Below are 14284 nucleotides of genomic sequence, written 5' to 3'. Positions count from 1 at the left end.
GTCAAAAACAGGGACCCGAACCAGCAACCCATCAGCCACCACCACCAAAACAATCAAGAGAAAAAAAGATCAATGAAAACAGGGAAAGAAATATGCAAACAGGCATTAGCAGTAACAATGCCCATCAGTGTCATTCAAACTTAGGTTTTATTGACTTTATTTTTTAAACTTTTATCATCATTCTATCGCTCGCCCAGCAACTCCACTGCCACTTGTCTCCAATTCCCCATCCCAACCCTCAGCCCATCCCATCTAGCTCTACTGGCCACCCTCTTCGGATTTCTTCGCACAATACTGTACATCTTTCAACTATGCTGTGATGTTTAACATACAGTGCCTTCGGAAACTATTCAGACCCCTTGATTTTTTCCACATTTTGTTATGTTACAGCCTTATTCTAAAATGGATTAAATCATTTTTTTCTCTCATCAATCTACACACAATACTCCATAATGACAAAGCAAAAACATATTTAGACATTTTACAAATATATATAAAAATACAGAAATATCACATTTAAATAAGTATTCAGACCATCTACTCAGTACTTTGTTGAAGCACCTTTGGCAGCGATTACAGCCTGGAGTCTTCTTGGGTATGACACTACAAGCTTGGTACACCTGTATTTGGGGAGTTTCTCCCATTCTCCTCTGCAGATGCTCTCAAACTCTGTCAGGTTGGATGGGGAGTGTCGCTGCACAGCTATTTTCAGGTCTCTCTAGAGATGTTCGATCAGGTTTAAGTCCGGGCTCTGGCTGGGCCACTCAAGGACATTCAGAGACTTGTCCCGAAGCCACTCCATGGTTTGTCTTGGATGTGTGCTTAGGGTCATTGTCCTGTTGGAAGGTGAACCGTCGCCCCAGTCTGAGGTCCTGAGTGCTCTGGACCAGGATCTCTGCACTTTTCTCCGTTCATCTTTACCTCGATCTTGACTAGTCTTCCCAGTCCCTGCCACTGAAAAACATCCCCACAGCATGATGCTTCACCGTAGGGATGGTGCCAGGTTTCCTCCAGACGTGACGCTTGGCATTCAGGCCAAAGAGTTTAATCTTGCTTTCTTCAGATTAGAGAATCTTGTTTCTCATGGTCTGAGAATATTTAGGTGCCTTTTGGCAAACTCCAAGAGGGTTGTCATGTGCATTTTATATAGACAGGTGTGTGCCTTTCCAAATCATGTCCAATCAAATGAATTTATCACAGGCGGACTGCAATCAAGTTGTAGAAACAGCTCAAGGATGATCAATGGAAACAGGATGCACCTGAGCTCAATTTCAAATCTCATAGCAAAGGTTCTGAATATTTTTATTTATTTGCTAAAATGTAAAAAAAAAAAAAAAAAAAAAAAAAAAAAAAAGTTTTCACTTTGTTATTGAGGTATTCTGTGTAGATTGCAGAGGATTTTTTAATATATTTAAATATATATATAATCCATTTTAGAATAAGGTTGTAACATAATAAAAAGGTAGAACAAGGCACTGTACAATTTGAATCTAAGATAAATACTTTTACTAACAGTATTACTATACTACTAATTGAGTGACCCGGTCTCTACAGATCTCCCAACATTACTATTTATAGGGTCAACTTTAGATCAATGCATTTTCCCTCATTCCTTTTTTATGTATCAGTTATTTTACCAGGTAAGTTGACTGAGAACACATTCTCATTTACAGCAACAACCTGGGGAATAGTTACAGGGGAGAGGAATGGGATGAATGAGCCAATTGTAAACTGGGGAGGATTAGGGGACCATGATGGTTTGAGGGCCAGATTAGGAATTTAGCCAGGACACCGGGGTTAACACCCCTACTCTTACGACAAGTGCCATGGGATCTTAAATGACCTCAGAGAGTCAGGACACCCGTTTAACATCCCATCCGAAAGACGGCACCCGACACAGGGCAGTGTTCCCAATCACTGCCCAGGGGTATTGGGGTACATTTCAGACCAGAGGAAAGAGTGCCTCCTACTGGCCTTCCAACACCACTTCCAGCAGCATCTGGTCTCCCATCCAGGGACTGACCAGGGACAACCCTGCTTAGCTTCAGAAGCAAGCCAGCACTGGTATGCAGGGTGGTATGCTGTTGGCATTCCTAAACCTGAGACCAGAAACATGCAACCTGAGGGCAATACCAAAACAAATGGTCTATTGATTCTGTCTCCTCACAACAAAATCAGCAGAGCTGCAATGATTGTATGCCACAAATAATCCAAATTTTGTAGGTGGCAAGAATTCTGTACAATAATTTTAGCTGAGAAGCACAAAGTCTTGAATCCTGCTCTGCTCTATATTAACTCAGACACCCTGTACCATGGAATTAGTACATCAAAATTCACAACGGCACAGCTGTCAAGATTCTGGTCCTCAAATGAAAATGGTATACTTAGCTATTTATGCTATTTTTATTCCTCTGCCAGTTTTGCACCTTTATATTGGGCAGACAGACCAGTTCCCTACCTCCTTCCGCTGCCACCTGCCTCCTCCATTTTTGGGGTAATGATGTAATCAGTTGCTTGTAATCTTGGATTGAGCAGAACTTCCCATACAATTCTGATAACTCCATGAAAGACGTAACTCCACAATTCCAATATAATTTAAAAACAAAATACCCTCAAAACATATTTTCCATAAATACAGGTCCTTCATCAACCAGCAGATTTGAGTCAAGCCATAATATTGGTTGTAATATTTGTTCCATCTTTTCAGGGGGATGAAATTGAAATTTTAGCCAGCTCTGCAATGCTTGTCTGAAAAAGAGAGATACCTTGAAAAAATAATCATTTTCAATTAATCGAAAATGAGACATGGCAATCTGCACAAAGGCAAAAAGGCAATTTTCTTAGTAATCTACTTGAGAACCATTTAGGGTTCAAATGAAACTTTTGCATAAGTGAAGCTTTTAGAGAGAGCTTTAGTGCTTTTATATTTAATAATCTTAACCAACCCAGTCCATATTCATTATATTGACAGGCACACTTTATCTTGTCTGGTTTAGCTTCCCAGAAAGCAAAATATTTTTCCGTCATCGGATTTGAAAAATGAAATCATCAGGAGTAGGGCTGCGCCGTAAGTAAATTAGTCCTATGGTTAAATCAGGGCAATTTTTCCATAAATAGACAGGTATGTCTATTTTTTACTAGTTTATTGAAATTCTTCGTGGAGAGCTAATTTATATAATTTGTGATATGAATACCAAATATGTCTACTTCACCGTCAGCCCATGTTCTAGGTAAACTGTTGGGTAATGTAACAGTTGTATTTTTTTAAAGATCCAAAACGTAACTGTACACTTATAAGGTTTTAGTCCAGAGAGTCCAGAAAAGTGATCTTCAATGATTACAGGGATCTAGCTTGAAGACTTAATATAAAACTTGAATCCGTGGTTTACATGGACACCTTTGTTTTTAAGCCTTGGATTTCTAATCCTCTAATTTGATTTGATCCGATTTTAATAGCTAGTATTTTGATGGCCATAACAAATAGATATGGTGACAGCGGATAATGGTGACACCCTTGTTTATCTCCTTTTGACTGTTCAGAACTCTGAGAAGTAGACGCTATTTACAATTTTACACCTGAGGTTGCTATACATTTACACATTTTACAAGAGGCATTCATAAATAAAATCCTGTCTTAATTTATCAAAGGCATTTTCAAAATCTTCTATAAATACTAGGTCTGGCTTCTTAGATGTTTCATGTTGTTCTATATTTTCTCCAATGTATCGTCCATGTAAAAAACCTATCCAATCAGGATGAACGATACCTGGTAAAACCTTTTTCATTCTTAGTGCTATGCATTTTGACATCACAACACTGAAGTGTAAGAGGCCCCCCATTTTGTTTTAGATAGACTGCATCTTTAGATTTGCCATCTGGGTCTTGTCTTAATAATAGTGAAATCACTAATTGACTGAGTTGTTTTCTTTACCATTGTACACAATCGGTTGACAAATACTGGGCATACTCCCTTTTATTTATGTTAAGAGCACATTCTGATTTACAAAGAGTGCCTGTTAAAACTCGGCAAATTATTTAAACAATATGCTTCTCTGTGGAAAACACAAGTAGTGGGCATGACTCAAGTCTTGTAAATGGTAGTGTTGTGGATGAAAGGAGTGGAGTAAGGGGTAGGTTAACCTTGACTCAGAGTATCAGGCAGTGGAGGTGCCTCAGTGGAAGGAGGACCATAAAAACATGAAACATAAAAAGTTAACCTTTTTAGATAAAACTAGACTAAATAAATTCACGTCACCAAATAAATTATTTAAAACACGCAGTTTTGCAATGGAGGTTATAATAATATTTTAAGATAATACACAACAAAGGACTAGAGGTCAATAGGAAATTAAAGATCAATGGAAATAGTTGTTCTTCAGTTCAACATCTGTTTAGAATCTGTGTAGGGGTTTCAATCCTGTACTCATAGCTACATGTGGCAAGTTCTCATTGGTTCAAATTGGGAACAAAGTGAGGGAAATCTCAAAGAAATTGAAGACGGACCACAGAAAGATTGAGGTGGAGCGTGCCCACAGGACGGGAAAATCCAACACCGGCCCAGGTGACAGGCCCAGGTCGATAGTTGTCAAGTTCCTGAGGTTCAAGTACAAGGTAGCTGTTTTGGAAAGAGCCAAGAACTTGAGAGGAAAGTATATACAGTGCCTTGCGAAAGTATTCGGCCCCCTTGAACTTTGCGACCTTTTGCCACATTTCAGGCTTCAAACAAAGATATAAAACTGTATTTTTTTGTGAAGAATCAACAACAAGTGGGACACAATCATGAAGTGGAACAACATTTATTGGATATTTCAAACTTTTTTAACAAATCAAAAACTGAAAAATTGGGCGTGCAAAATTATTCAGCCCCTTTACTTTCAGTGCAGCAAACTCTCTCCAGAAGTTCAGTGAGGATCTCTGAATGATCCAATGTTGACCTAAATGACTAATGATGATAAATACAATCCACCTGTGTGTAATCAAGTCTCCGTATAAATGCACCTGCACTGTGATAGTCTCAGAGGTCCGTTAAAAGCGCAGAGAGCATCATGAAGAACAAGGAACACACCAGGCAGGTCAGAGATACTGTTGTGAAGAAGTTTAAAGCCGGATTTGGATACAACAAGATTTCCCAAGCTTTAAACATCCCAAGGAGCACTGTGCAAGCGATAATATTGAAATGGAAGGAGTATCAGACCACTGCAAATCTACCAAGACCTGGCCGTCCCTCTAAACTTTCAGCTCATACAAGGAGAAGACTGATCAGAGATGCAGCCAAGAGGCCCATGATCACTCTGGATGAACTGCAGAGATCTACAGCTGAGGTGGGAGACTCTGTCCATAGGACAACAATCAGTCGTATATTGCACAAATCTGGCCTTTATGGAAGAGTGGCAAGAAGAAAGCCATTTCTTAAAGATATCCATAAAAAGTGTCGTTTAAAGTTTGCCACAAGCCACCTGGGAGACACACCAAACATGTGGAAGAAGGTGCTCTGGTCAGATGAAACCAAAATTGAACTTTTTGGCAACAATGCAAAAAGTTATGTTTGGCGTAAAAGCAACACAGCTCATCACCCTGAACACACCCTATCCCCACTGTCAAACATGGTGGTGGCAGCATCTTGGTTTGGGCCTGCTTTTCTTCAACAGGGACAGGGAAGATGGTTAAAATTGCTGGGAAGATGGATGGAGCCAAATACAGGACCATTCTGGAAGAAAACCTGATGGAGTCTGCAAAAGACCTGAGACTGGGACGGAGATTTGTCTTCCAACAAGACAATGATCCAAAACATAAAGCAAAATCTACAATGGAATGGTTCAAAAATAAACATATCCAGGTGTTAGAATGGCCAAGTCAAAGTCCAGACCTGAATCCAATCGAGAATCTGTGGAAAGAACTGAAAACTGCTGTTCACAAATGCTCTCCATCCAACCTCACTGAGCTCGAGCTGTTTTGCAAGGAGAAATGGTGCAAAACTGATAGAGACATACCCCAAGCGACTTACAGCTGTAATCGCAGCAAAAGGTGGCGCTACAAAGTATTAACTTAAGGGGGCTGAATAATTTTGCACGCCCAATTTTTCAGTTTTTGATTTGTTAAAAAAGTTTGAAATATCCAATAAATGTCGTTCCACTTCATGATTGTGTCCCACTTGTTGTTGATTCTTCACAAAAAATACAGTTTTATATCTTTATGTTTGAAGCCTGAAATGTGGCAAAAGGTCGCAAAGTTCAAGGGGGCCAAATACTTTCGCAAGGCACTGTATGTATTCCTCAACGAGGATTACCCTGAAGCTGTGCGTCAGAAGACGAAACAACTTATGACCAGCAAAGAAAGCTGCCAAAGCGCGTGGCGACATTACTTAGAAACTCTATGACAGGCTATTTGTCCACCATGCCAACCAGAAGCCTGGAAGGGATTAGGGAGACAAGCCTATGGGTTCGTAACTTCCACCCACAGCCGGCATACACACACACTGGAATTAATCGACTGCTGAATGTATATTTTTTCTCTCTTGCTTTGTTTTCTCTTTTTCATATTATTTCTCTCTCTAAAAAGCTACCCAGTAAAGGGCCAAAAATAGCTCATATGTAGCCTTCAAAATAAGGTTAATGAAATCAATAACTTGCGAACATGAGATTACATTCATATATTTGCCATTTCTAAGAATCACTTAAATAATTAATTTGATGATAGAGAACTGGCAACACAAGGATATAACATATAGAAGCAAAAGAAAATCGTATGGGGAGGTTTTAATGTATATATACACACAGTACTAGTCAACAGTTTGGACACACCTACACTCATTCCAGGGTTGTTCTTTATTTCGACTATTATCTACACTGTAGAATAATAGTGAAGTCCTCAAAACTTTGAAATAACACACATGAAATCATGCAGCAACCAAAAAAAGTGTTAAATCCAAATATATTTTATATTTGAGATTCTTCAAAGTAGCTACCCTTTGCTTTGAAGACAGCTTTGCACACTCTCGGCATTCTCTCAACCAGCTTCATGAGGTACTCACCTGGAATGCATTTAAATTAACAGGTGTGCATTGTGAAATATATTTGTGGAATTTCTTTCCTTCTTAATGCGTTTGAGCCAATCAGTTGAGTTGTGACAAGGTAAGGGTGGTAAACAGAAGATAGCCCTACTTGGTAAAACACCAAGTCCATAAACTCCTTTGGTCTGATGAATCCAAATTGGAGATTTTTGGTTCAAACCCGCTGTGTCTTTGTGAGACAGAGTAGGTGATTAGATGCTCTCCGCATGTGTGGTTCCCATCGTGAAGCATGGAAGAGGTGTGATGGTGCGGGGGTGCTTTGCAGGAGACACTGGTCATTGATTTATTTAGAATTCATTGCACACTTAACCAGTATGGCTACTACAGCATTATGCAGCCATACGCACTCCCATCTGATTTGCTCTTAGTGGGACTATCATTTGTTTTTAACAAGACAATGACAACACATCTCCAGGCTGTGAAAGGGCTATTTGACCAAGGACAGTGATGGCGCGCTGCATCAGATGACCTAGCATCCACAATCACCTGAGCTCAACCAAATTGAAATGGTTTGGGATGAGTTGGACCGCAGCGTGAAGGAATCGTAGCCAACAAGGGCTCTGCATGTGGGAAAGCCTTCAAGACTGTTGGAAAAACATTCCAGGTGAAGCTGGTTGAGAGAAGCTGTCATCAAGGCAAAGGGTGGCTACTTTGAAGAATATATTTTGTTTTGTTTCTAACACTTTTTTGGTTACTACATGATTCCATTATTTTCATAGTGTTGATGTTTTCACTATTATTTTACAATGTAGATATTAGTAAAAATAAAAGTAAAACCCTTGAATGAGTAAGCGTGTCCAAACTTTTGACTGGCACTGTTTATACATATATACAGTGCATTCGGAAAATATTCAGACCCTTGACTTTTTCAACATTTTGTTCAGTTACAGCCTTATTCTAAAATGGATTTAAAAATCATCCACAATAGCGGAGCACGTGATGCCGCGGAGCTGAGCAGACGTTGACAAACCGAGCTCTTCAAAGTTATTCTATTTTTACCTAAATAACAACGTTGAAACAATATTGTAACATCGGCTGATAAATTGTCAAGTACAGCCTCTTTCGAGCCTGCCGACATGCTGGCTACTCTCCTCCGGGAAATTCAGGATGGTAACAGAGGTCTTTCTATGAAAATAGATAAGAAATCGTCTGAACTCCATTCTTCCATTGACGACCTGAAATCCTCCATGAATGATCTCCTTTTGAGAACGACTGAGGCAGAGTTGTGCATTGGCACAGTTGAAGATACCATCGCTAGACATGACCAGGTCTTGATACAACTGCAAAAGGACAATGCCTACCTCAAAAACAAGGTAGATCAGATGGAGAACCAGAGTAGACGTAGTAATATCCGTGTGGTGGGATTGAAAGAGGACAGCGAGGGCCGTGACCGGTCCGTTTCTTCACTCAATGGATCCGAGGTCCTAGGCATAATTAACTTCACCAAGCCGCTGGAAATCGAACGCGTCCACAGAACATCAGCGCCAAAACCCCGGCCAGATGTGCCCCCACGAGCCGTCCTGATCAGTTTCCTCTGTTTCCAAGACAGAGAGAAAATATTGCAACTCGCAAGAGCCAAAGGGGACATCACCATCGATGGAAAGAGGGTCAGCCTTTTCCCAGATATGAGCGCGGATCTCACCAGACGTCGCAAGCAGTTCAGACCTGCCGCCAAAGTACTGAAGGAGAAGAACATCACCGGCTACCTCATCCACCCTGCGCGGATGAAAGTTCAGTACAAAGGCCGAAGCCATCTCTTCAACACACCGGGAGAAGTGCACACTTTTCTCAAAGAACTGAGCAATGTCTGAGCCAGGACGGTCTCTCTGGGGGATAAAATGCAGTTTGTTTGATTTCTCTTATCCGGACTGAACTGCTGGTATCTCCCGGTCACTATAATTGATTTGTACATTTTCAACTAACCGTATCTTTCCGGGGTGAGTTATATTTCATTTACAGGAGAGTATATTTTGGTTTAGTCCATATCTACTCGGCGAAGCAATAAGTGGGCTTAGGCCCACTGTTTTCCCCCTCATTTATGTTAATCTTTTGAAAAGAGACTCAAGCAGCCCTTACCGTGGGCAGTAAATATTCAGCCATAAATATCTATTCACAACGTTTGTTTTCAACTTAGAGAGCTCGCAGGTTTTAGTTTACTCCAAGGTTTAGCTAGTAAGAGCAAGATGGAAAGCGAGCAGCAACATATCTCTACAAGTGTATTCATGTTAGATTGTTGTTTTGGTCTGACAATCGGGGTGGATGGGATTTTTATTATTTTTTTCTTCCTTTTTTTCTATGTTTATTGTTTCTTTCCTAAAGAGACACATAGGTCACCTTTGTGCTCAAAACAAAGTTGAAACATTTCCTAATTATCTGCATATGATAGATTTCTATTCAGTTACATATTTGAAACCCAACCTATGCTTAATCCACTAAAATGTCACATTCAACGTAAAAGGTCTTAACAGGCTGATTAAAAGGAAAAGAGTCTATACATACCGTAAGAAATGAAAGGCTGACATTGTGTTTTTACAAGAAACACATCTTACAGCCAGTGAACACAAGAAATTGAAGACGGAATGGGTAGGACAAGTTTTTACATCCTCTTTTAACTCCAAAGCAAGAGGAACTGCAATTTTGATAAGTAGACACATCCCCTTCTGCGTCAACAACACCATCTCTGATCCCTCTGGCAGGTTTGTTTTGGTGCAAGGGCATATGTTTTCAGAGTCTTGGACCCTATTGAATATTTATGCTCCTAACTTCGATGACCATATGTTTACTGAGAATGTCTTCCTTCAGGTCGCTCAAGCACCACCAGGATGGCTACTGGTTGGAGGAGATTTAAATTTTTGCTTAGATACAGTTCTTGATAGGTCTTCTGATAAACCCTCACTTCTTACCAAAGCCGGCAAGCTCACCATGTCATTCATGAAAGATCTCAATTTACTAGACATCTGGAGACAGTTGAACCCACAGGATAGGGACTACTATTTTTATTCACACCCACACAAGACACACACACGCATAGATTACTTTTTACTTTCGACACAACTGTTTCATAGTGTTAGATGTCGGGTATCTCCCCAGATTGCTTAGTGACCATTCTCCTCTGGTATTATCAATCTCCATTCCTACCAAGGTAAATGGAGCATATAGATGGAGACTAAATTCTACACTCCTAAAGCAACCTGAATTTTGTGCATTCATCAAAGAGCAGATCAATATTTTTACTTTGACAAACAAACCTGCTCCTGACAGCTTCATTATTTGGGACACATTGAAGGCCTGAGGGGACAAATTATTTCCTATACTAAAGGGCTGAAGAGAAAACACCGTGCGGAACTGAGTGCCCTTGAATCTAAAATCTCTGAGCTAGAGAAAACCTACCAAAGAGGCCCGACTAAAGATCTATACAGGCATTTGGTAAATAAAAAACAGAAATATAATATTCTGAACACATATCAAGCTGAGAGGGCCATCACTAAATCAAAACAGCATTATTACGAGCTTGAAGAGAAAGCTCACAAAGTATTGGCATGGCAACTGAAAGCAGAGGAAAGTAAGAGGACAATTAATGCTATAGAAACTCTTACTAATGAGATATCTTTCGACCCTACTGAAATACTATGAAGACCTCTACACTTCCCAATCAAGCGATGATCTATCAGAGATCGACTCCTTTCTCTCCTCTCTCAACCTCCCATGCCTGTCAGGGGAAGACAGCGAGCGCCTGAGTGAACACTTCAACAATTCAGGAACTGAGGAGGCCATTAAATCCTTACCTTCTAATAAATCTCCTGGGGAGGATGGCTTCCCTCCAGAGTTCTATAAAGAATTTAGGGAGATGTTGGTCCCCTACCTTATGGAGGTACTTAAAAAAGCCAGAGAAGACAACTGCTTTCCAGAGTCCTTCTCTCAAGCAGTGATTACTGTAATCCACAAGAAAGGGAAAACCCCGCTAAAGAGCGCCTCCTATAGACCAATCTCTCTCCTTAACACAGATTGTAAACTGGTCACCAAGATGCTATTGAAGAGACTGGAGTCATGTCTTCCCCTGTTGGACAACCCAGATCAGACTGGCTTCATAATTAATAGATTGAGATTATTGGAGGACAGAAGGTTCTTTGATATAATTCACCTTGCTAACAAAAACAAAATACCTAGTGTCGCAGTCTCCCTCGACGCTGAAAAGGCCTTTGATAGGCCTTTGAATGGCCATAACTATTTCGCGTCTTGGAAAAGTTTGGTTGTTTGTAAATTTGATAAAATCACTCTACAAATCTCCTAAAGCTACCAATGGGATTACTTCCTCCTCTTTCCCTCTTTATAGGGGGAACAGACAAGGTTGCCCAATTAGCCCCCACCTCTTTGCCCTCGCCATCGAACCGTTGGCTGAGGCTATTAGAACGTGCCCTGACATACATGGCTTTGAGGTGGGCCCCCATACCCATAAATGATCACTCTTTGCGGACGACCTTATCTTATTTCTAACAAACCCAGAACACTCCCTCTCTCACTTGCAGATCCTACTACAGTGTTATAGTTCTTTCTCTGGATATAAGGACACTTTTGATAAAAGTGAAATCTTACAGTTGTCTGTCTTTGACCATCATACCATCAAGCACAAGTTTCCTTTTAGATGGTCGCCTTTTGGCTTCACATATTTGGGTATAATGGTGGATGGTAATCTGAACAACCTCTATAAACTCAATCTGGCCAGTTTGTTGCAAAAGGTGGAGGTTGACCTTTGTAAATGGATGGACTTACCTCTCACTCTACTGGGTAGAATCAATGTAATCAAAATGAATGTCCTGCCCAGATTTCTATATCTATTTCAATCTCTCCCTATCCCTGTTCCCACAGCATTTTTTTCCTCTCTCGACAAGCTGACCAGACGGTTTATCTGGCACGGCAAAACCCCTAGGGTTGGCCTGGATAAACTGACCCTTGATTACAGTCAAGGGGGCTTAAACCTCCCCAATTTTAGAATGTACTACTGGGCTGCACAGTCTAGGTTTCTGGCTCAGAGGTTTGACAATGGCCCCCCTCTCTCATGGACATTGAAAAGCTTGAGGTAAATGATTGACACTGGGGCAGAATTGTTTTACAAATGGGACAGAAAATCTATAAAAACCATCACAGACATCCCTTTAATCATACATTCTGTCCTGGCATGGTGCAAACTGCATGAGCTGTTCGGACGAGATGGATTCCTTTCCCCTAAAATCCCTTTATGGAACAATAGATTGATCCCTATGTTTTTCCAGAATAGTAACTTTAGACCATGGTCTGATAAGGGGATCACTCTTCTGGAACATTGTTATGAGGAGGGTGTTCTTATATCTTTTGATCAGCTGAAACAGAAATACCACTTGCCTAACAGGGACTTCTTTAGCTACCTACAACTACAAAACTTTATTATGGTGACTCTCAAGGGACAATGGAACCTACCTAAGATGTCAGCTATTGAACAACTCTACCACGCAGACCAAACACTGTTCAAGACCATTTCCCGTGTATACGATGCTCTTATGTCAGGACTAACACCGCCTGGGCTAGATAAACCCCGACTTAGATTTGAAAAAAAAATCTGGGTATTGATCTTGATGAGGATCTATGGAGTGACCTATGCAGGGATAGTGTTACATCCACATTGAACTCCAGATACAGACTGATCCACTTTAATTTCCTCCATCAGCTCTATAATCACCCCATCTAGACTGCACAAGTTCAACCCAAATATCTCCTCCCTATGTGTTCGATGTGGCTCAGATGAAGGAACATTCCTCCATTCCACTTGGCAGTGTTCAAAACTACACGGTTTCTGGCAGGGGCTATGCGATACCATATCCTCAATTCACGGGGTTGCATTCCCTTTCGACCCGGAGGTCTGTCTACTGGGTAACTTTACTAACACCAATCTTAGGCAAAGCCATACTATAAAGCTAACAGAAATATTGCTAGCGATTGCCAAGAAACGTATGGCCTTGAAATGGAAATTGGATTCCTCCCTGCCAGTTGCAATGTGGCTATCGGAAGTTAATAGTTGTATCCCTTTGGAGAAAATCACTTACTGCTTGAGGAATAAGTTTAAGACATTTTATAGAATTTGGCAACCTTTTATTGACTATATGGAGAATCTCCCCGCACATCTCATTGATTGAAACTATATATAATCCTCACATAATGTTTCACACGTAATGTATAATATGTAGCCTACGGCAGGTGATCCAATGTCTCGTTATTTTTTTTTTCTTCTTGTGTATGTTTGTATATATAATTATAATATTTTTTTTTTTTTTTTTTTTTTGTTACGCTCGTCTGTTACTGTCACTTTGTCCTATTGTTGTCTAATATCTTTTCACTTTTGTTTTGAATGTTTTTAATTGGAAAATGCAAAAATAAAATATATATATAAAAAAAAAAATCATCCACAATCTACACACAATAGCCCATAATGACTAAGCGAAAACAAGTATGTCCGTAGATCTCGAGACAGGATTATGTCGAGGCACAGATCTGGGGAAGGGTACCAAAACATTTCTGCAGCATTGAAAGCCCCCAGGAACACAGTGGCCTCTATCATTCTTAAATGGAAGAAGTTTGGAACCACCAAGACTCTCCTAGAGCTGGCTGCCCGGGCCAAACTGAGCAGTCGGGGGAGAAGTGCCTCGGTCAGAGATGTGACCAAGAAGCTGATGGTCACTCTGACAGAGCTCTAGAGTTTTTCTGTGGAGATGGGAGAATGTTCCAGAAGGTCAACCATCTCTGCAGCACTCCACCAAATCAGACCTTTATGGTAGAGTGGCCAGACGGAAGCCACTCCTCAGTAAAAGGCACATGACAGCCCACTTGGAGACTGCCAAAAGGTACCTAAAGGATTCAGACCTTGAGAAACCGGATTCTCTGGTCTGACGAAACCAACATTGAACTCTTTGGTCTGGAGGAAACCTGGCACCATCCCTACTGTGAAGAATGGTGGTGGCAGCATCTTTTTTAAAGTGGCAGGGACAGGGAGACTAGTCAGGATCGAGGGGAAAGATGAACGTAGCAAAGTAGAGAGAGATCCTTGATGAAACACACACACATACATATACATACATACAGTGGGGCAAAAAAGTATTTAGTCAGCCACAAATTGTGCAAGTTCTCCCACTTAAAAAGATGAGAGGCCTGTAATTTTCATCATAGGTACACTTCAACTATGACAGG

The 14284-nt window shown here is 40.6% G+C and overlaps 1 protein-coding gene across 1 annotated transcript in view; it reads right to left on the bottom strand.

Moving 5' to 3' along the window:
- Nucleotides 1-14284, bottom strand: part of LOC135545983 (mediator of RNA polymerase II transcription subunit 12-like) — a 93069-nt gene that overhangs the window by 36315 nt on the left and 42470 nt on the right. The gene's annotated exons all lie outside the window — the stretch shown is intronic.

Source organism: Oncorhynchus masou, chromosome 9 (genome assembly GCF_036934945.1).
Source record: "Oncorhynchus masou masou isolate Uvic2021 chromosome 9, UVic_Omas_1.1, whole genome shotgun sequence".
NCBI classification, from domain to species: Eukaryota; Metazoa; Chordata; class Actinopteri; order Salmoniformes; family Salmonidae; genus Oncorhynchus; species Oncorhynchus masou.
Note: the sequence above shows the minus strand (reverse complement) of the source record. Positions and strands in the feature narration are given on the sequence as shown.